The sequence below is a fragment of the Taudactylus pleione genome, unplaced genomic scaffold, assembly GCF_031769625.1.
Source record: "Taudactylus pleione unplaced genomic scaffold, aTauple2 ptg000086l, whole genome shotgun sequence".
Lineage (NCBI taxonomy): Eukaryota > Metazoa > Chordata > Amphibia > Anura > Myobatrachidae > Taudactylus > Taudactylus pleione.
Window position 1 is genome coordinate 12219686 of NW_028284488.1, and position 21954 is coordinate 12241639.

The following is a 21954-nucleotide window of genomic DNA, read 5'->3' on the forward strand; positions in this document are numbered from 1 at the left end:
TAATAGAATTTGAAATATAGATAGTTTATTCAAAACAGTCAAAAGCCTTTAGTTGCAAAAAAAACATTTATAACCTTTATTCAAGTTCACTTGGTATATATTATATAGTTTACATTTATTAATATATACTTCTTAAATTAAAATAAAAAGTCAACATGTTTCACTTGTATTAAATGCACATTAAGAATTACTTTACGCAAGCACCCAGGACAAAATTTGTTCATCTTTTATCATGTTCAAAATTAAATAACTTTATTCACAAAAAAGAGGTCAAGAACCTCTATAGTGCACTATAAGACAAAAAGGTCCACAGACATCACTTGCCCTAAGTGCTCCAAAAAAACGCTCAGTTCAAAACCAAGATAAACGTTGTAGTGAGGTAATTTAAGACAAACACTTTAATCACAAAAAAGAGGTCAAGAACTTCTATAGTGCACCATAAGACAAAAAGGTCCACAGATATCACTTGCACTAAGTGCTCCAAATAAACCCTCAGTTCAAAACCAAGATAAACGTTGTAGTGAGGTAATTTAAGACAAAAACACTAATCACAAGAAAGAGGTCAAGAACTTCTATAGCGCACCATAAGACAAAAAGGTCCGCAGACATCACTTGCACTAAGTGCTCCAAATAAACCCTCAGTTCAAAACCAAGATAAATGTTGTAGTACTTAAGAGGTAATTTAAGACAAAAACACTTTAATCCCAAGAAAGAGGTCAAGACCTTCTATAGTGCACCATAAGACAAAAAGGTCCACAGATATCACTTGCACTAAGTGCTCCAAATAAACACTCAGTTCAAAACCAAGATAAATGTTGTAGTACTTAAGAGGTAATTTAAGACAAAAACACTTTAATCCCAAGAAAGAGGTCAAGAACTTCTATAGTGCACCATAAGACAAAAAGGTCCACAGATATCACTTGCACTAAGTGCTCCAAATAAACCCTCAGTTCAAAACCAAGATAAATGTTGTAGTACTTAAGAGGTAATTTAAGACAAAAACACTTTAATCACAAGAAAGAGGTCAAGAACTTCTACAGTGCACCATAAGACAAAAAGGTCCACAGATATCACTTGCACTAAGTGCTCCAAATCTAAAAATGGTCAAAGGGCAATCATTTGGATTGAAATTTAATTTTTTGTTACACAAATGGCACTTTTCTACACTTTGCATCTGCAAAACTTTGTATTGCCTTAGTATAATCTATATTTTCTACCATGTCGCTCTCAATAGACAATATAGCAAGAGCTGATAGTCTCTCCTCAGACATTGTGGACCGTAAATATGTCTTTATCAATTTTAATTTACTAAAGCTTCTTTCACCACTAGCAACTGTAATTGGAATAGTCAGTAAGATTCTTAGCGCAACCCATACATTTGGAAATAACCCTTGAGTCTCTGTTTGATAAATGTGATGCAGCACTTCAAGGGGTGTGATAGAATTTTGCACAATTGTAGGCTGAATGTATCTTAGTTCCTCTGACAACTGAAACCCATCAATATCAGAATCTTGTGTTGAATCATTAATGCTCAACATATGCTCCAAGTGCTTGCACCGTTTAAGCAGCTATTCCTTTGCAGGTAACATCTTGATGTTGTAGAGAAAGCTCCATGTTTTGTTGTGTTTGGACAGTTGAACAAAACGCCTTTCAAGAGAAGAAGTCATGTTGTCAATCAGTGGGTAAAATACTGTTGATTTGAAACGAGCTTCATCTTGAGGAGTCTCATCATGGGCCTCATACTCAAACATTCTTTTCTTTGTTCTCTGTCTTTGTAGCATATTTATCTTTGGCTCAATCCCTAAAACTGTGGCTATTTCTTTTGCAGTAATCATAGCAGATATGTAGCCAGAACTTCTATACTTTTTCACAAAGTTGATACAGACCTCAAGTAGGTTGTTGCAAAGTGGAAGATCAATAGACTTAGACTGCATGGATTTGCTTACAATGTTTACTTGGAAGAGAAGGTCATACCAAATAATAAGCGTCAGAATAAAACTGAATTCTTCCAAATGTAAAGCAAGTGACTTGGCCTCTGATGATAATGATGGATCATCAATCTTTTCTTCCATGTTCAAGAGAGCCCCATGTATCTCAGTTAACTGGTACCGGACTGCTTTCAAGCTTTCAATTCTGCATTCCCATCGGGTTTCACATAGTTTTTTCAACGAAATTTTTTTGACGTGTTCCCTCAGAATGCTCCATCGTTTTGTTGATGATGCAAACAAATTAAACAGTGTCTGAAGTACTCCAAAAAGAGAAACGGATTTCACCGAAGATTTTGCAGCTCGCAGATTACCAAATTTAAGCTGTGGCAGCCACATGGGTTAAAAAAAGCTTGAGGATATTGCTCAAGTACTCGCTTTTGGACACCTTTGTTAAGTCCAATCATGTTGGCTCCATTGTCATACCCCTGTCCACGGCAATTGTCCATGTCGAGACCACATGCTGAGATTTCACAGTAAAGAAGATCGACAAGTCCTTTGCTAGAAGTGTCATTTGCTGGACGATAAGATAAAAAATGTTCCTTAACAGAGATGTCTTCTCGTGCAATATGTACAAATCGGATGGTGAGTGACAACTGTTCTGTATGGCTAACATCTGGAGTACAATCCAAAATAACTGAAAAATATTTTGCCTCTTTGGCCCTATCAATAATTGCATTTTTCACTTGACTCCCCATTAAATTGATGAGTTCGTTCTGAATGAGATTGCCACAATAATGACTATGGATGTCTTCAGATGTCACTCTGCATAAATGATCCAACATAACTGGGTCAAATTTACCTAATAATTCTATTAGGCTTAAAAAGTTTCCATTATTGGATGTGAATAATTTATTGCATTTGCCACGAAAAGCCAAATTATTTTTTGCAAGAAATACCACGACTGCCATGATTCTCTCCAGTACAGCCTTCCAGCGACTGGTCTCTGATTGTATTTGAACTTGCATGTCTTTATCTATGCCTTTGTTTCTAGTTAGGTATCTTTCTGCAGAAAGCCACTTTTCACTAGATTGAAAGTGCTCTGGAGATCCTTCATGCATTTTGAAATATGCACCAATATGTTGCCAGTTATTAACCCCATCAATTCCAAGTTTGGATTTGGGTTTTGAAACAAACAATTTACAGCAAAAGCAGTATACTTTGTCAGACAATACGGAATATTGAAGCCATCGCCTGGTTACTTTTTCTTTATTTTGTAGTATACGTATTCCATAGGAAGTTGAAAAGTGCCTATTTTTTTTATCCTTAGGATAGCAAAAAATTTGAGGATGGAAGAGGTTGTGGTCCTTCCATAACAATGTGGTCACGTATATTACTATCTATTGACTTGGGCCAGAAAGAGATTTCTTTGTACCTATTTACAAATTGGTTATCAATTTTCAAAACCACTTGACTACATGAGACTTGTGGCGCAATCGATACATTCAACACAGCCTCTTCGGTCATATTAGCCACATAATTTTCACCAGATAATTGACTACATGAGACTTGCGGTTCACAGGACATGTTCAATTCATTTTCCATAGAAGTGTCAGCTACATCATCTTCACCAGGAAACGGACTACCCGATACATGTGGCTCATTCACATGCAAGTCAGCTTCATCAGTAATATATGTTGCATCAGCATCCCCAGGTAATCTACTACATGAGACTTGTGGCTCAATCGACACATTCAGCTCTGCTTCCACAGTAGTACAAGCTGCATCATCTTCACCAGAAAACTGACTTCCTGAGACTAGTGGCTTAATCGACACATTCAACACATCTCTCTCAGTAATATCCACTGTAATATCCTCAACAGGTAATTGACTACCTGAGAATTGTGGCTCAATCAACACATGCAAGTCAGCCTCATTAGTAATATCTGCTGCATCATCATCCCCAGGTATTAGTCTACCTGAGACTAGTTGCTCAATCGACACATCCAACACAGCTTTCTCAGTAATATCAGCTGTAATATCCTCAACATGTAATCTACTACTAGGCAAGTCTGCCTCATCAGTAATATCTGCTGCATCAGCATTCCCAGGTAATCTACTACATGAGACTTGTGGCACAATCATCACATGCAAATCAGCTCCTCAGTAATATCCACTACATCATCTTCACCAGGCGACAGTTTCTGCTGTTCGAGTAATTTTGGTGTAATCTTTTTTTCCTACCTTAAGAACAAAGCCATTGTTTTTGAACTTTGAAGGTCCTGGAGCATTTCCTTCTTTTTTCTTTTTCGATTTTGTGCCCCAGATTTTTTAGGCGACATTTCTAGAGTTTGACACACCTGTTAGAAAGAGACTTATATGAGGATTCTATTCTAAAACAAGCCTCATGCACTTTTAAATATATAGTATCATACTATATAGTGTATCAGATCTGTGGATACAATTTTGATTAGACATATCTTTTAATTACTCGATTAGATTACATACTATTAGTATGTAATCTAATCGAGTAATTAAAAGATATGTCTAATCAAAATTGTATCCACAGATCTGATACACTAAAGTACATAAAATAATTATAGAAAGGATTATAATTTCATTATTCCAAATGGTCCCCATCAAATATAAAAAAAGAAAAAAAAAAAGAGACACAGTGTGCGGATAGCCAATTTATGCCAATTTTCACACTGATCGTGCCCAAAGAGTCTCACAGGTTTGGCCAAGTAAAACTGCTAAACATAAAGTACTGAGAGCCATTGCAACATGTTCCTTTTGGGCATCCAAACAGGTAGTTTTTAGCATATTTAAGCTGTCAACCCCCAGGGGCTGAGTTAAAATGCCAGCGCCGGCACCTGTTTGTGCCCGACAGTAGCAAAAATTGAATAGCTCAGTCTGCCACGAAGGGGAGTCAGCTGCCAGTGCGAAAAAATAATTTCCGCTTTGTGAAGAAACAATCAGATACATACCTAAAGAAAAATTAAAACTGTGTAGACACTGAATGTAAAGAACATAAACTGTGGTGAGTACTCAGTCTGTGAAGGCTTGGAAACACAATGATTGGATCCTCAAGGCAAACGTCTGTTCTGCTCTGAATGTGCAGACCTTTTGTAACACAGCAAAGAATACAATGCTTAAGCCATTTTAGTGAGGAAAACCACTACTTACTGCATATCTAACATACCAGCATTAAGGTGTCCATCCACTTACAACATCGTAATCGGGCAATCGCTCAATAATCGTCTGCAAATCAGGTAGTAAAATGTTAAAAACGACCAGCGATGCACATGCCCGCTGGTCATTTTTAACATCTATCATCGCCCGAACATGCTGGACAACCTGACGACCGTCGTCAGGTTGCCGTGTTCGGTGATTATTGATTGTGCATACAGTGAACGTCTGAACATTCAGTGTATGCACATCACCCCTAGGGAGATGACGGCACGATTATGATGTCGTAATCGTGCTATCGTCCCCACATCTAGTAGTGGATGGGCACCTTAACATGGCCTTAAAGAATGGTAGATGAAATATGATTTGGTTTTTGGATATATAAGAATACTGGTTTTTACTGACTGGATGTTTGGGGTGATGACAGCCTTGTTGCTGGGTAAGTTACTATCAGTGATGAGTGCGGTCAGCTGGTTCAAGGGGCCAATGATATAGTTTGGGGGAGTATTTTGCATGGGATCAGCCTCTTTGCAGGATTTTCGTAACCCACCATCCCTCCCATTATTTTGTTGTGTATTAACCTGTTATTTTTCCCCAATTTAGTGGCTTTATGTGGCGCAAGATAATTTTGTGGGGGCACTTGCCCTGATGTCCATGGCGATTTTGTCCTGCTCCGCTTTTGTGCGAAGCGCCTCGGATTGGCCCAGGAGGGAAGTGGGACCCTTGTAGCGTTAGTGCGTCTAGAGGGGGGACGTGTTAGTTGTCCCCGCGAGTATTTGAGCAAGGTGAAAGCTAGAACTGAGTCTGCAGCGTCTCTGCCACCCTGGTTAGGTTAATACATTCAATTATAAATAAAAAGCTGTGACCTTTTAGCCAAGCTCTGGTGTCTGTGTCTTTATTTGTAGTTTAAGTTAAGTAAGCTAATCAAGGTTGTTAAAGGTTTGGAGGTAATAAACCAATGTAGATCTTATTGAGCATATTCCTTTGTGCACTTTACAAATTAGGAATAATACAGCTATATGAGGACAATGGGTATTAACTAATAACAGACAGATGCAGACCATATGTCAAAATCATACATTTCACAGGAGACCCATCTGTTATGCTGGGCATACACTATACAATTATCTGTCAGATATCTGTCCAATCTGAACATATACATTCAGTAACTCTGGGTGGGGCTGCTGGGAGTGGAGCTATAGAAAACAATTTTATATATATAATATATATATACATACACATATAGTATTTAGAAAAGAACACAATCAAAAGAGTCTTTAAAATACAACTTTTCATATGGAAAATACATTTTGGCCCAGTATAGTTAATGAGAGGTTCAGGAACTGAGTTCTGCGGAAAAATAGCACTGTGTCCCCACCTATTTGCTACGTATCCCCCTTCCTTGTCTGTGTGTTCTTATCTAGACGCTTTCCCCTTCATATGCTTTACACGCTATCATAATATGCTCCAGTCCAGACATCCCTCCCCTATCATAATATGCTCCAGACACCCCATCATAATTATATGCTCCAGGCACCCCTAATCTAGTATACTTTAACATCCCCCCTGGTATAAGATGCTCCACATCCCCCTGGCATAGCATGCTCCACACACTCATGGCATAGATAGCATGCTCCATTCCCCCCTGACACTGTGACACAGCATGCTGTACACACACCCTGATTGTAATAACATGCTTCACCTCACCCTACTGACATTACACACACATGCTGCAGCCTGCCCCCCCCAATTATTACACACATGCTGCAGCCTGCCCCCCCCAACTATTACACACATGCTGCAGCCTGCCCCCCCAACTATTACACACATGCTGCAGCCTGCCCCCCCCAACTATTACACACATGCTGCAGCCTGCCTCCCCCAACTATTACACACATGTTGCAGCCTGCCCCCCCAAACTATTACACACATGCTGCAGACAGCCTGCACCCCCCCAACTGATATTGCGCACACACATGCTGCAGACAGCCTGCACCCCCCCAAGACTGATATAGCGCACAAACATGCTGCAGATAGCCTACACCCCCCCCCCAACTGATATTGTGCACCCACATGCTGCAGACAGCCTGCACCCCCCCAACTGATATTGTGCACACACATGCTGCAGACAGCCTGCACCCCCCCAACTGATATTGTGCACCCACATGCTGCAGACAGCCTGCACCCCCCCCAACTGATATTGTGCACACATGCTGCAGACAGCCTGCACCCCCCCCAACTGATATTGCACACCCACATGCTGCAGACAGCCTGCACCCCCCCCAACTGATATTGCGCACCCACATGCTGCAGACAGCCTGCACCCCCCCCAACTGATATTGCGCGCACACACGCTGCAGACAACCTGCACCCCCCCAACTGATATTGCGCGCACACACGCTGCAGACAGCCTGCACCCCCCCCAACTGATATTGCGCACACACAAGCAGCCTACACCCCCTCCCCCTTCGCGGAGGTTTAGTTACCTTACCTGGTGAAGCTGCTTCTCCCAGTCCGGACTCCGGAGTGCGGCAATGCGGCAGATGGGAGCGGTCGGACAGCCGGGGCCCCTGCTACCACCATGTGACTCACTGTGTGAGAGCAGAGGGCTGAGACCTAAATGAGGTGGCGGCCGCGCCTGCCGCGAGACACACAATCTGAAGCGGCAGCAGACGGAGCGGAGGTAGAGGGCAGGGAAGCGGGCCCTCCTTCGGGGCTCAGAGTCCAGCTGCGACCCGGGGGGAGTGGTGGAGGACGGAGGTCTCTCCCTCTTAGCCGGCGCCCGGAGTGTCAGTGCGGCTGCTGTGAACGCCGAGCGGGAAGAGCGGCTTTCTGTCATGGGACAGTGCCACCCATGACGAGAGTAGGGAGGCGGTGATTGGACGTTGGGCGCGTATTTTGAGATCAGTGACAGGGTGGAGCACCCCGTCCGATTGCACGGGTCGCCCGCTCCTAGAAACGGCCCTGCTATTAATCATTCAATATTTGCAGCATATCCCCTGAAAACACCTGCTTTTGGAGAAAATCCGCAAATATTAATTATCACCCTAAAGCAGTGGTCCCCAAACTGTGCGCCGTGGCACCCTGGGGTGCCTTGGGACACTTGCAGGGGTGCCTCAGGTTGGTGGTCAAGAGTCAAATCAAATTATTTATCGTCAATGTAATGTAAATATGTGGACAGAAGCGCAACTCTGTCCACCACCACATAACTGACGCTAAGGATGACAGGTAAGCACAATTACCTTCACTTTACTACTTTTCTGAATTTCTCAATAATAAACTTAAATTTAGGGGTGCCATGAAAACAATGCTGGTACTCTAGGGCGCCATGGTTCAAATAAGTTTGGGAACCACTGCCCTAATGTATGAATGAGGGATATCCAATATCTGCTGCGGTCCCTCACTTTCCACAGCCACAGCTCCCATATATTTCTATGGGGACTGCTAAACTGTGACTTAACAAGCTCCAGAATGCAAAGCCTGAGGAAGCGGGCAGTGATCTGCCATGCTAGTTGCACCCAAATACAGGGGCACCGAGAGGGGAGGTCAAGCGGGTACTAATTACCCGGGCTTGTTGGAGGGGCCCAACGAGGGCGGGGGCCTGGGTCCATGCCGCCCCCTCTCCCTCTTACCTATCTGAAGCCCAGCACAGCACATTGCAACACTGCAAATGTTTTATTTCTCCCCACAAACGAGAGGGTATCCTTGTAACATACATCAAAGACACCAAAGGGGGTTCAAATTAAAGCAAATATATGTCTGACAAAGGGTAAGTATGGACCAGTATGTCATTATCTGGTGGGTGCCTTCTTCACTAAGTACAATGTTTTTTCCCATTGTATTCCATACATCTTCTGAGAATTACACAGTTGGAATTTCTAGAGACAAAGTTGCACATTGATACCACCGGTAGGTATCAAATGCAGTAAAATTTAGAAAATCCAGTTTTGGCTTCATTGGATGGCATTACCCACTTGGTCCAAGCTCTGGAATGTATTGCATTCCGGAGCTTGGACCTGGTGGATGGGATTACCCAATAGAAGCCCATGGGCTTTTTTACGCATTTTCCTCTGAGAGAGATCCAATCGGATCCCTCCTAGCACCACTGGTGGCGCGCGTCATATTGTGCATGTGCAGAGGGACTTCTGGGTCATGAACCTGGAAGTCCCTCTATCGCAAAGCACAGCTCTTGTCGCAAATCTAGGTACATACCAGCGTTAATTACGCTGGTATGTATAGTACCCAAAACGAGGCGGAATGTACCGCTTTGCGAATGTGATGCTTAGTCCATCCCGCCCACAGTGTACACTCTCATATACACTTTTTCTCTTTCTCAGTACTCAAACAACATTATACATATTTAGCGGTTGGAGAAGCACTGGAGCTACCAATCTTTATATATTAACACTTTATGGAACTTTATTAATTGAAGTTCCCCAGTTCACAGCTGCACACTCTCATCCTATGGGGAACTCTCCTCATTTGGTGCAGATCTTTCCTTTCATATCAATTGAATATATAAATATGTCTTACCAGAATGTTTTCCTTAGAAGAAATCTGTAAAACATGCTCTGATAATGTTTGAGGACTGGTTTCCAACCACTGGCATATTTAATTAATCATCAACATTTCACGCCCTGTTTATTCTCCCTATCTCCCAGATTTACACTTGTCCAAATTTGGTAAGCGGATTATATAACAACTTAATTGTACAGATGTAAATTGCACCATAAGTGTTGCATAAATATTACATCACATCCTTTTTCCGACAGTTGTTAAAAAATAAATACAATTCAAAAGATGATCAACAAAAAAATGTCTTGGGAATCACAGTAATTCTTTTGTCACGATAATGGGACCTGAAGAAATAATCTGACAAATTTGTTACCAGATACTGGCTTATTTTTGTTCAAAGTGTCACAGACCTTAACAAAAACAATGGGCTGATTGTTCATTTGTATAGAGAACTCTCTACGGCAATAACCAGGATCTGGCATGTAAAGGTGACCACTTCAGTGCACAGTGACTGTTTAAACTCAAAAGCTGCCAAGAGATCTGAAAAGGTATTCATAGGTGGTGAGTCAGTTTAGGGTGTGCTCCTGACATACTGCGCTGTTAGAACACTTTTAGTCATTGACATTGTTAACCCGTTCTCTGATTGAAATTCTTTACTTACTAAAAACTGCCTGTTGTATCAACTGAATCAGTGCAACAAATTGGGAATATGGCAATATACCTTAACTGAGAACACATAGCAAAGTGCCCCGTTTACAGTGCCCCCCTATGCAGTGCCCCCAGTAATGGTCCCCCCTATGCAGTACCCCTCATAGTGCCTTTAATACAGTACCCCCAGTAGTGGTCCCTCTTATGCAGGCCCCCAGTAGTGGTCCCCCCATGCAGTGCCGCTTATACAGTGCCCCCTTGCCAGTAGTGCCTCTTACATATATAACACAACAAACATACACACACAAAATACTTACCGCTGTTTGCTCAGCTGACCTCCCGCTTGGTACTATGGGAGAGACGTCATGAAGTCTCTCCCATCACCCACTGCAGAAGCCAGAAGGTGGAGCTCATGAGTCAGCTCCAGCCCGGCTCTGGCAGTGGGTGTCTGTCTGACTCTCATTGGCTGCAGAAACACACACACCACCACCGATGCTGGGTAGTACAATCGCAATACCCGGCTGCGGTGTGTGTTACTGTGTAGTGCAGGCCACACCCACTGTAGTCCGCACTACACTGACCTTACTGGACCTGGACCGCCCCCCCCCCCCTGCTACCGGTTCAACGACGCCCAGGGCACAAGCCCCGGGCGACCCCCCGGGTACGCCCATGCCCCTAAGTCCTCAGAAGCCCTGATTCAGAGCACTTACTGCACCACCGATACTGTAGTTCTGCACTTGTGAGCATGGATGCTCTGAGAGACACAATGGTGTTTATGTATCTAGCAGTGAAAAGAGTGGAGAAGTGGACCAGTGGAGAAGTTGCCCATAGCCACCAATCAGCATTGAAGTAGCATTTATCAAGTACAGTCTATAATATAATAGGTAGGAGCTGATTGGTTGCTATCGACAACTTCTCCTCTGGTCCACTTCTCCACGCTTTTCACTGCTTGATAGTGATACATAAACCCCAATTCGACTGAAGGTGGAAAGAGGCTGTTAACCTGTGCAGGTGAAAAAGCTGGTGTGACCTGCACTGGCAGAACAATGAGAGTTACAGTGATAGTCAAGATTTAATCTAAAAATAAATACCTTTTCTTGTGTTTACAGACCTGGACACACGTCAGCAGGCTTTCAGATACGTATATTGTTGAAGGACAAACACAAGAGAACATTAGAACAATGTATACTATACCAGCTGAGTGTTTTATAGATGTAGCCAAACAGATGTTTCTGGAAGACAAGGTGATTTGGGTTAAAAAATACTGCTATGTTGCATACTAGTATGTCCCTGATGAGTGCCCATAGTAATAGATTCCCACCGTGTGAGAGTGCCGCAGACACTTCCTCCCCTGCAGCACTCTTACACGGTGACATACACTTCACACACACCTCCAGGCTTGGCAATAGTAAAGGAGGTAGAGTAAGAATATTGCTGTCCAAAACTTTTACATACACAGTTCTCCCACAGGTACCGTCGCTCACATTTACATAATTTGAAGTAAATTCTATTAGGACTTTCACCCCTTTCTCTCTATGCATTGCTGCTATCTATCGCCCACCTGGGCCACCCCAACAATTTCTGGAACACTTTTGTGCCTGGCTCCCTCACTTCCTATCCTCAGACATCTCCACCATCATCATGGGTGATTTCAATATCTCAATTGACAGTCCAAAATCTCTTCATGCCTTCAAACTTCTCTCTCTAACCTCCTCGCTTGGCCTCTCCCAATGGACTGACTCCTCTACTCATCAGGAGGGCCATTGCCTTGATCTTGTAATCACCATACTATGCTCAGGTTCTAAATTCACTAACTCTACTTTCCCGCTCTCAGATCACAACCTGATCACCTGCACACTCTCATCTATTATGTCAACCTCTATGTCAATCAAATCAACCAAGCCTCCTCAAACCCGCAGAGATATTAATGCTATTAATTTTCAACAAATAGCCACCTCTCTGCAACAATTACTCTCACCAATTTCTACGTCCATTTCTCCTGAGACTGCTATATCACACCTGAACCAGACCATAGAAAAAGCCCTTGATGAAGTGTCTCCAGCTACCCATCACACTCCACGTAGACTTAGATGTCAACCATAGCTTTCCAAATTAACAAGACACCTACAAAAACTCTCACGTAAAGTAGAACATCAGGCATAAATCTCGTAATACAAGTGACTTCCTCACATATAAGACTATCTACCACTCTTATCATAAGGCACTGGACACTGCCAAACAAACATATTTCCAATCTGTCATCTCTGCCCATGCGTTTAACCCCAAGCAACTTTTTAATACATTTAGATCACTTCTTACCCCTCCCTCACCCAACCCACCTGTTACTATCAGTGCACAATACCTTGCTTCCTATTTCAAGGACAACATTGATAATCCAAAGTGAAATGGTGGGCTCTTCCCCAGCCAGTGACCTGCTCAAATACCTACTGGAACCCACTGGCATTTTCTCTTCATTTGACCCCACAAGGGGAAGATGCAGTATCTACACTCTTCTCATCCTCCTACTCTACTACCTCTCCTCTTGATCCTATACCCTCACAAATCAGTAAAGCTCTGCCCCCTGTGCTCATCCCAACCTTAACTAAAATCTGTAATCTCTCTCTATCAACTGGTATCTTTCCATTACTGTTCAAACATGCAGTAATTACTCACATTTTGAAAAAACTAAATTCTGACCCTAACTCTCTCTCAAATCACCATCCTACCTTCCAGCTCCCATGCCCCTCCAAGCTACTGGAGAGGTTTGCCTACACTCGCCTCACACACTTTCTTAACTTGCACAACTTATTGGATCCACTTCAGTCAGGCTTTTGTTCCCAACACTACACAGAGACAACACTGACTGAGGTAGTAAATGATCTGGTCACTGAAAAGGCTAAAGGCCATTACTCACTCCTTATTCTTCTAGATCTCTCTGCTGCTTTGACACTGTTGACCACTCTCTTCTCATACAAAAACTACAATCCCTTCAAGACACAGCCCTTTCTTGGTTCTCATCCTACCTATCTGATCGCTCTTTCACTGTTCGCTTTTCTGATTCTGCCTCCTCTTCGTTACCTCTATCAGTTGGAGTACCGCAAGGCTCAGTCTTAGGTCCTCTGCTTTTCTCAATCTATACCACCTCTCTTGGCAAACTAATCAGCTCTTTTGGTTTTCAGTATCATCTGTAAGCGGACAATACGCAAATCTACCTATCCTCCCCAGATTTGTCACCATCTGTGCTGGTCCATGTCACTGAATGTCTCTCTGCCATTTCATCTTGGATGGCATCTCGCCACCTCAAACTTAATATATCAGAATTAATCATATTTCCACCGGCCAATAGTAGTAACTAACCTGATATCTCTATCACTGTTGACAACTCGACAATCAACCCCACCCCACAAGCCCGCTGCTTAGGTGTCTTACTTGACTCTGAATTATCCTTTGTTACCCATATTAAATCTGTCTCAAAACCATGTTACATACATCTAAAAAACATAGCTAAAATTCGACCATATCTTACACAAGACACTGCAAAAACTCTAATCCATGTACTCATTATTTCCCGCATTGACTATTGCAATAGTCTCCTTACTGGTCTTCCCAAAAACAGGTTCTCACCACTACAATCCAAAATGTATGCAGCTGCGAGGCTGATCATCCTCGCCAAACGTTCATTGTCTGCTGATCCACTCTGTCAGTCCCTCCTTTGGTTACCGGTCTTCTGCCGTATTCAATATAAAATACTTACACTCACACATAAAGCTATTACCCAAACCACACCAACATACATCTTTTCACTTATCTCAAAAGATCTTCCATCCTGACATCTCCGCTCTGCACAAGATCTGCGTCTCTCATCCGCATGCATTACTTGTTTCCATTCATGGTTACAGGACTTTTTTTGGGCTGCACCCACCATGTGGAATTCCCTACCCACGCACAATAAAACTTTCCACTGGTTTCCAAACATTCAAGCATTCCCTGAAAACTCACCTCTTCAGACAAGCTTATCAGATTCCAGAACGCCCACATAACCTTCATAGCTTTCCTACCTAGTTACATCCCTTCTTACAGTCTACACGTAACCTCACATATTTTCTCTTCTATTTCACATGCTCCTGACCCTAGGTCAACTTTCCAGTGTGACTGGATCATACAGCTCACCAATAACCTCTGCAATCTGGCTGGATCAATTTGCAATATGTAGCACCTATTCTTGCATATCAACACCTATTTCCCTATGGATTGTAAGCTTGCGAGCAGGGCCCTCTTACCTTTATGTCTGTCTGTTACTACCCAGTTTGGTTCATGTTATTTCCATTTGTAAAGTGCAACGGAATATGCTGTGCTATATAAGAAACTGTTAATAATATTAATAATAAAGTAATTTTTTCCTTTTTGTATATAGTCGATTTTGTTATGGAGAGAACACTGCCCAGTCCCTCTCCTTTACCTGTCAGCAGCAGCCTGTGTCTTCCCTGCAGCGGGACCAAGAAGGCTGCTACCACTGATCAGCAGTCTCTGACTGTGCGGGATGGAGGGAGGGATCACACTGATTTCAGGCCCCCCTGGATTGGTTGAGGGACATAGGGCATCCTCCAGTGGAATGCATTGTCCCATTTTTTCTAATTTTCTTTGTAGGGAGGCTTGACCCTTACACATAGGTGCAAGAACTGGGGGGCAGGGGGCGACTGCCCCCCTCCCAACATTTGAGAGAGTCGCTACATGTAGGAACTGAGCATCAGGGCTAACTGAGTGCACAAGTGCAATGCATTGCTGGGTAAGTCTGAGACACCTGACCACAAAAGGTCAGAGAGGCATGTGTTGAGCTCTGACTGGTGGATCTCATCACATGCTGCTCTGACCCCTTATGGGTGGGATGCATCTGAGTAAGGCAGTGCCTGTGCTGCTGCTGGGTATGTGTGACCTTTGCTGAATGCTGAGGAAGAATCATGGAGCTCCCCATAATGAACAGAAGCAGTGAAATAATTACTATGTTGGATACACATTTACTCCTGTATGTAACATGTCTGACTTATTAGTGGATAAAGTTTAGGGAAAACTGAGGACCTCATTCAGAGGCGGTCGCAAGAAGCGATTGCTCTCTCTGAATGAGTGCGGGCGCTGCTTATTTTTTGGTGCGGCCTCCTGATCGCAGGCTAAGCTGTGGGTTACCACCCACAGCTTAGCTAACGACCAGGGTGATGGTCGCGATGGTGTTCACCATCGCGACCATCAAGGCTTGCGACCAGACTCTAAGGTTGGGTCTGGGCACTCACAAGCCCCAGGGAGCTTTCTGCTCTGATGGAGCAGGAAGCTCCCCACTGACATCACTGATGATGTCAGTGCGGCCGCCCACAAAACAGTAGGCATTCATTAAGGAACACCTCCATTTTGGGAACCACCCCCCCCGGCCCGCCTACAAAAAGGGGCGAGCTGTCGATCAACATCGACAGCTGCCCCTTTTGTAGTGAGCTCCGGAGCGAGAGAGTTTCTCTATCGCTCCGGGGTCTGCGCACGCGCAATGCGGCCGCTGCGCGTGTGCTGAGCTACCTATCGACCTGGTTGCGAGCACATTGGTGCTTGCGACCGGGTCTGAATGACCCCCTGAGTTTACATATTTGTTTATTTTTGACCATATCTGCCAACTCACATTACTGTACATACTACTGACACCTCTACTATTATTTAGGACTAAACAAAATCAACTGAAATGTGCACCTATTGTGATAAACTTAATGCATTATTAGTTGTTGCATGAATTGCTGGATTGGGAAATCCCTATGGACTCTATTTATTAAAATTATTTTTACTAAAATAAAGTGAAAAATGGTGTTTTCATACTCTTCTCAAATTATTTTAGTTTCACCAAAAGTTAATAAAGGGCAATTGGAGTAGAATTCATAAAATTCTACTCCAACCCCTAAGTATCACTTAAGCAGATCGCATTTCCCATAATTGTAATGGGAAATGTGATCCGACCAAAGTTACTAAAAATAAATTGTAAAAAAATACCGGGGAAAGCCCTGTGATAATAACGCCACCTGGAGGTCTCCCCCAGTTACCGGGCTCCTACTCTGCTCTAAAAGGCAAAGCAGAGCCCGGAGCCGCCCCCAGTGATCAGCTGTATGGTCTAAACAGACCGCAAGCTGATACACTGAAAAAAAAAAAATAGTAAAAAAAAATTCACTTACCTGACTCCAGGGACCGGTGGTCGGGGCTCCGGTGATGACTCCCCTCCGGTCAGCTGGTCTCCCATGCTGCACTGCGGCCCAGTCATCAGGTGATCGGGTCCCAGTGCAGCATTGGATATCAGCTGACCAGAGGCATGGAAGACATCACTGGAGCACCGATGACTGCAGGTAAGTGCTATTAAGGGAGGGGTGGTCGCGGGGGGTCCGCGATCGTGGGGGGTGGGGCTTAGTGTCGGGGGCAGGGCTTAGCGCTGAGGGGGTAGCAGCGACGGTCGGTCGGCGCATGCGCGGGGCACTAGTCACAGTATTTTTTTGTGAAAATATCGTGACTAGAGTGCGGAGGGGATTCGCAGGGACAGAGCTTTCTCGCAAGCTCTGTCCCTGCAAGGGATATGTAGTAAATCCCTGTGATATTGCCTGAATTCGCAATGCGAATTCAGTCGATGATATCACATTACAATCTGCATTACAAATGCGGATAGTAGTAAATAGAGCCCTATGTCTGTATTTGGGTGGAGTTTGATATTGTAGTCACTAAGGGGTATATTAAATTGTGTGCGAGAATAGCGAAAAAACCCGCACATGCGAGGTTTTTCCTGCAGGTGCAGGTTTTGTGCTATTCTATTAGGTGTGTGTTTTTTAAAAAAACACGCAACGGGAGGATTTTTTTCCACGCACCTCCTGAGCAAGCGTGATTTTTCCTAAAATCGATGGTTTAAGGAAAACTCACCGGGACAAGTGCTGACACCCCGCGGCACCCCCCCTTAGGACTAATTAAGCTAATTAAGCAATTGGAAGTATCCAATTTGCTTAATTAGTCCTTAATTACTCACCTTCCTCAGCGCTGTCTTCTGCATCCAGCGTCGGGAGCCGGCTCTTCTGCTGCAGGTTGAGTATGTCAGTGTGTGTGGTGTATGTAAGTGTGTGTGTGTGTGTGTGTGTGCATGAGTGTGTGTAACCCCCGGTGCGGTGTGTGTGGCCCCCCCGGAATGGGCGCTGGGAGAACTACATCTCCCAGCAGCCCTTGCTCCTCCCATCAGCCCCCGGGACTCCCAGCAGCTCCCTCTCCAGTAAGAAGAGAGAGGGGAAGCCACTGGGAGCTGCGGAGACCCGGGCAGGTAAGTGACTTTTTTTTTTTTTTTCAATTTACGCGGCACAGGGTTTACATTGATGATAACCGCGCATCCACTGTTTTTTTAATTGAATCCCGCGGGTATCGGGAGCGTGCATACCAGCGGGATTCCGAAATTGGCCGCGAGGGTCGCTAAACCTTGTGCCCAATTGAATATACCCCTAAATGTGCGTGTCCATGTCTGTATATAGGGCGTCCAGATGGCGCAAAGTTTGTGGCATTTAATATGTATATATTTCCATCCTTGAATGTTTTCTTGTTTTATTCCGGATTCAGTATGATTTGTTCTAATCCCAACAGCGGCAGCCCGACAGAGGAGGAAACCCCGATCGTCCTTAGGGTAAGTTTAACTAACCTAATCCCCCCCCCCTTACCCTAACCCTCCCTTAGGGGTGCCTAACCTCACCCCTAAGTGCCTAAACCTAATCCCCCCCTAAGTGCCTAAACCTAACCCCCCCTTCCCCGCAGCCTAACCCTAACCCTCCCGGTGGGAGCCTATCTATCTCTAAGTCCCCGCCGTGAGCCCCTAACCTAACCCTCCTCCCCCGCGGCTACCTTCGATCGGTAACCCGGGTGTTGGGCTCCCGGCATAGGTCTAATGACAGGCATCGGGATATCGACGCCTGTCAGTGTCTTGCCGGAATTAGACAGTCGGGAAGCCGGCGGTCGGGATTACGTCCGTTGGCTTCCCGACTGCTTCCTTTTATACCTTCAGAATATTTGCAATGGTGTGTGCATGTGTATAGTACAGGGAATAGCAGGGTGCATATTAGGTGCGAGGAGGGTCCTGCAAGCCGTTCGAGGAGGGTCCTGCAAGCCGTTCTCATAGTGAATTTGCACTGTGGATTCAATTTGTAATCCAATTCCAAACTTGTGCACATCCCCTGACCAGGTGAAAAGGTAGGGAAATCCTTTATTTTCAGATGAATTTATTTAAAAAGCTGAATAATGGGTTAAATGATGAGGGACAGATATGCAGAGGTTTAAATAATGTGGAATAGGTACGATGTGGAGGTATAAATTATGTGGGACAGGTATTGGATGTATAAATGATGTTGGACAGGTATGTGGAGGTATGTATGATGTGGGACATGTATGATGAGGTGTAAATGATGTGATACAGGTATGTGGAGATGTAAATGATACGGGACAGGTATGTGGAGATGTAAATTATGTGAGACAGGTATGTGGAGATGTAAATTATGTGAGACAGGTATGTGGAGGTGTAAATGATATACGACAGGTATGTGGAGGTGTAAATGTGGGACAGGTATGTAGAGGTGTAGATGATGTAGGACAAGTATGTGGAGGTGTAAATGATGTAGGACAGGTATGTGGAGGTGTAAATGATATAGGACAGGTATGTGGATGTGTAAATGATGTAGGACAGGTGTGTAGAGGTGTAAATGATGTAGGACAGGTATGTGGAGGTGTAAATGATGTAGGACAGGTATGTGGAGGTGTAAGTGATGTGGGACAGGTATGTGGAGGTGTAAATGATCTGGGACAGGTATGAGAAGGCGTAAATAATGTGTGACAGGTATGTGGAGGTGTAAATGATGTGAGACAGGTATGTGGAGATGTAAATGATGTGGGACAGGTATGTGGAGGTGTAAATGTGGGACAGGTATGTGGAGGTGTAAATGATGTGAGACAGGTATGTGGAGATGTAAATGATGTGGGACAGGTATGTGGAGGTGTAAATGTGGGACAGGTATGTGGAGGTATAAATGATGTGGGACAGATATATGGAGGTGTAAATGACGTGGGGACAGGTATGTGGAGGTGTAAATGATGTGGGACAGGTATGTGGAGATGTAAATGATGTGGGACAGGTATGTGGAGGTGTAAATGATGTGGGACAGGTATGTGGAGGTGTAAATGATGTGGGACAGGTATGTGGAGGTGTACATAATATAGGACAGGTATGTGGAGGTGTAAATGATGTAGGACAGGTATGTGGAGGTGTAAATGATGTGGGACAGGTATGTGGAGGTGTAAATGATACGGGACAGGTATGTGGAGATGTAAATGATGTGGGACAGGTATGTGGAGGTGTAAATGATGTGTGACAGGTGTGTTGAGGTGTAAATGATGTGGGACAGGTATGTGGAGGTGTAAATGATGTGAGATAGGCATGTGGAAGTGTAAATCATATAGGACAGGTATGTGGAGGTGTAAATGATGTAGGACAGGTATGAGAAGGCATAAATGATGTGTGACAGGTGTGTGGAGGTGTAAATGATATGGGGACAGGTATGTGGAGGTGTAAATGATGTGGGACAGGTATGTGGAGATGTAAATGATGTGAAGATGTAAATGATACGGGACAGGTATGTGGAGGTGTAAATGATGTGGGACAGGTATGTGGAGATGTAAATGATGTGGGACAGGTATGTGGAGGTGTAAATGATGTGGGACAGGTGTGTGGAGGTGTAAATGATGTGGGGACAGGTATGTGGAGGTGTAAAAGATGTCGGACAGGTATGTGGAGATGTAAATGATGTGGGACAGGTATGTGGAGGTGTAAATGATGTGGGACAGGTATGTGGAGGTGAAAATGATGTTAGGACAGGTATGTGGAGGTGTAAATGATGCGGGATATTTATGGTGAGATGTAAATTATGTAGTACAAGTTACGTGAAGGTGTAAATTTGTGGGACAGGTATGTGGGGGTGTTGTATTGATAGTAGAGGGGTTTCTGAACTTGCAGATGAGAGGTAAAAGTGTTTGTTCCAACTTTTTACAAACTTGTATACTGTAAAACACTGCAAAATTACTATACAGACATTTTTCTGAACACCAAAATGCTGGAAAGACTTTAATTTGCTGGAAAAAACGTTGTTGCTATGATTTTTCAACCATTAATAAAAAGTGCACAAATCAGCCATTTGACACCTTTCAAAATCTCCAGTACTTTCCTTATGGCCACTATCAGCCATCTATATAATCATGCTATCTCAGTTGTCACTTTTTTGGTGTCCAGGAAGGTTTCCCCTCTTTTTCATGCACTTCTCCCAGGTCATATTTTGTAGAAAAGTCACACACCCCTGCAGCGAGTACCACAAATTGGCATTTCTAATTGGATCTTGAATTTCTCGGGTGCGAATTTGTGCGATGTCTGCAAGTTTCATAAAACAAACTTGCATTTGTAAACGCGCACTTTATAGGTTTAAGATCACAGTGTTTGGTCTGTTGCTGACTGTGTGATGCTGATTGCTGCAGAGAGGGGAGTGTGGAGGGTATATAGGTGGAAGACCCTGGTCATGGACTGCAGCGTGCACTGTAATATGGCCTGCCATGCTTCATCATTACCTAGCACATGTCTGCACTTTACTGGAGCTTAAATTAGGGCTAGGGTGGGGTAATTTAATTTGTCTGGAAAAATTATTTTTGCAGAAACAAATTGAAGAAGAGGGGGCCCCAAACTAGAATCTCACCTACGGCTCCATAGGGTCTTACTTCGACTCTGATGCAGGGATGGACATAACACACAGGCTTTATTGTTAGACAGCCTTTCATTGATTTGTCCAGTTTAATAAAGTTAGGAAAGCAGCTGGCTTTGCATTGCATGACGGTCTCTGTAGTCCTAGAGCAATGCTCAGTGCGCAGCTGCAATAAGTTCCTAAACCTACTCCAAACTACAACTCCCAGCAGCACACAAGCAACCGCTCTCCTCTCCCAGCGCTGGTTGGATAACTTGTCTGTACAGGGACGCACTATTGGCTGCATGTGTTCCCGATGCTGCGTGGTAGCACTGTGCCAGTATTGTGTCTGTGAGTGAGGAGATTCAGAGAGAGCAGTGATATCCACATACAGAGGCCAAATCAGCAAAAGCAAAGACCCCTTAGGCTTACTGATCTCTGTCATCAGGTAGGTTGTGTAGCGGGTTACTCCAGCTGCCCCTTAGGGGCCAAAATGAATTTATATCTTGACCCGCCAACCTAAAAATGTTGTGGCGCCCCTGCTCAATCATGTGGACTTTGGAGTGGAGAAGGTAGAAGAGAGACGAGTGGAGATAAAAAAGCACAACATACAAACATGTCTAATTTCCCTGCAATACACAGAACGACAGTTGCTCAAATAAATTATTGGTTCATCACAGGTACTTGTAACTAAGGAAGGTTCTAATCTAAACAAGGAAAAAACATACACAGAATTCCCCAGCACACTGCAAAGGACCAGCAAATGAGATTCTCAACCTACATAATAATAGCAATATAGGGAATTCTGTTAAATAAATTTGCAAACATATGGTAAGGTAAGCCACCAAGCCGCACCAAGGCATCAGTTTCAGTGGTCCTAAAACTACATGATAATAGCACCCACTTTGGGTCATACATTT

General features: G+C 43.8%; 1 pseudogene; it reads right to left on the reverse strand.

Annotated features, from left to right (window-relative positions):
* Positions 1-1142: 1142 nt before the first annotated feature.
* LOC148529165 (zinc finger MYM-type protein 1-like) lies at positions 1143-3046 on the reverse strand (annotated as a pseudogene).
* Between the last annotated feature and the right edge of the window lie 18908 nt (positions 3047-21954).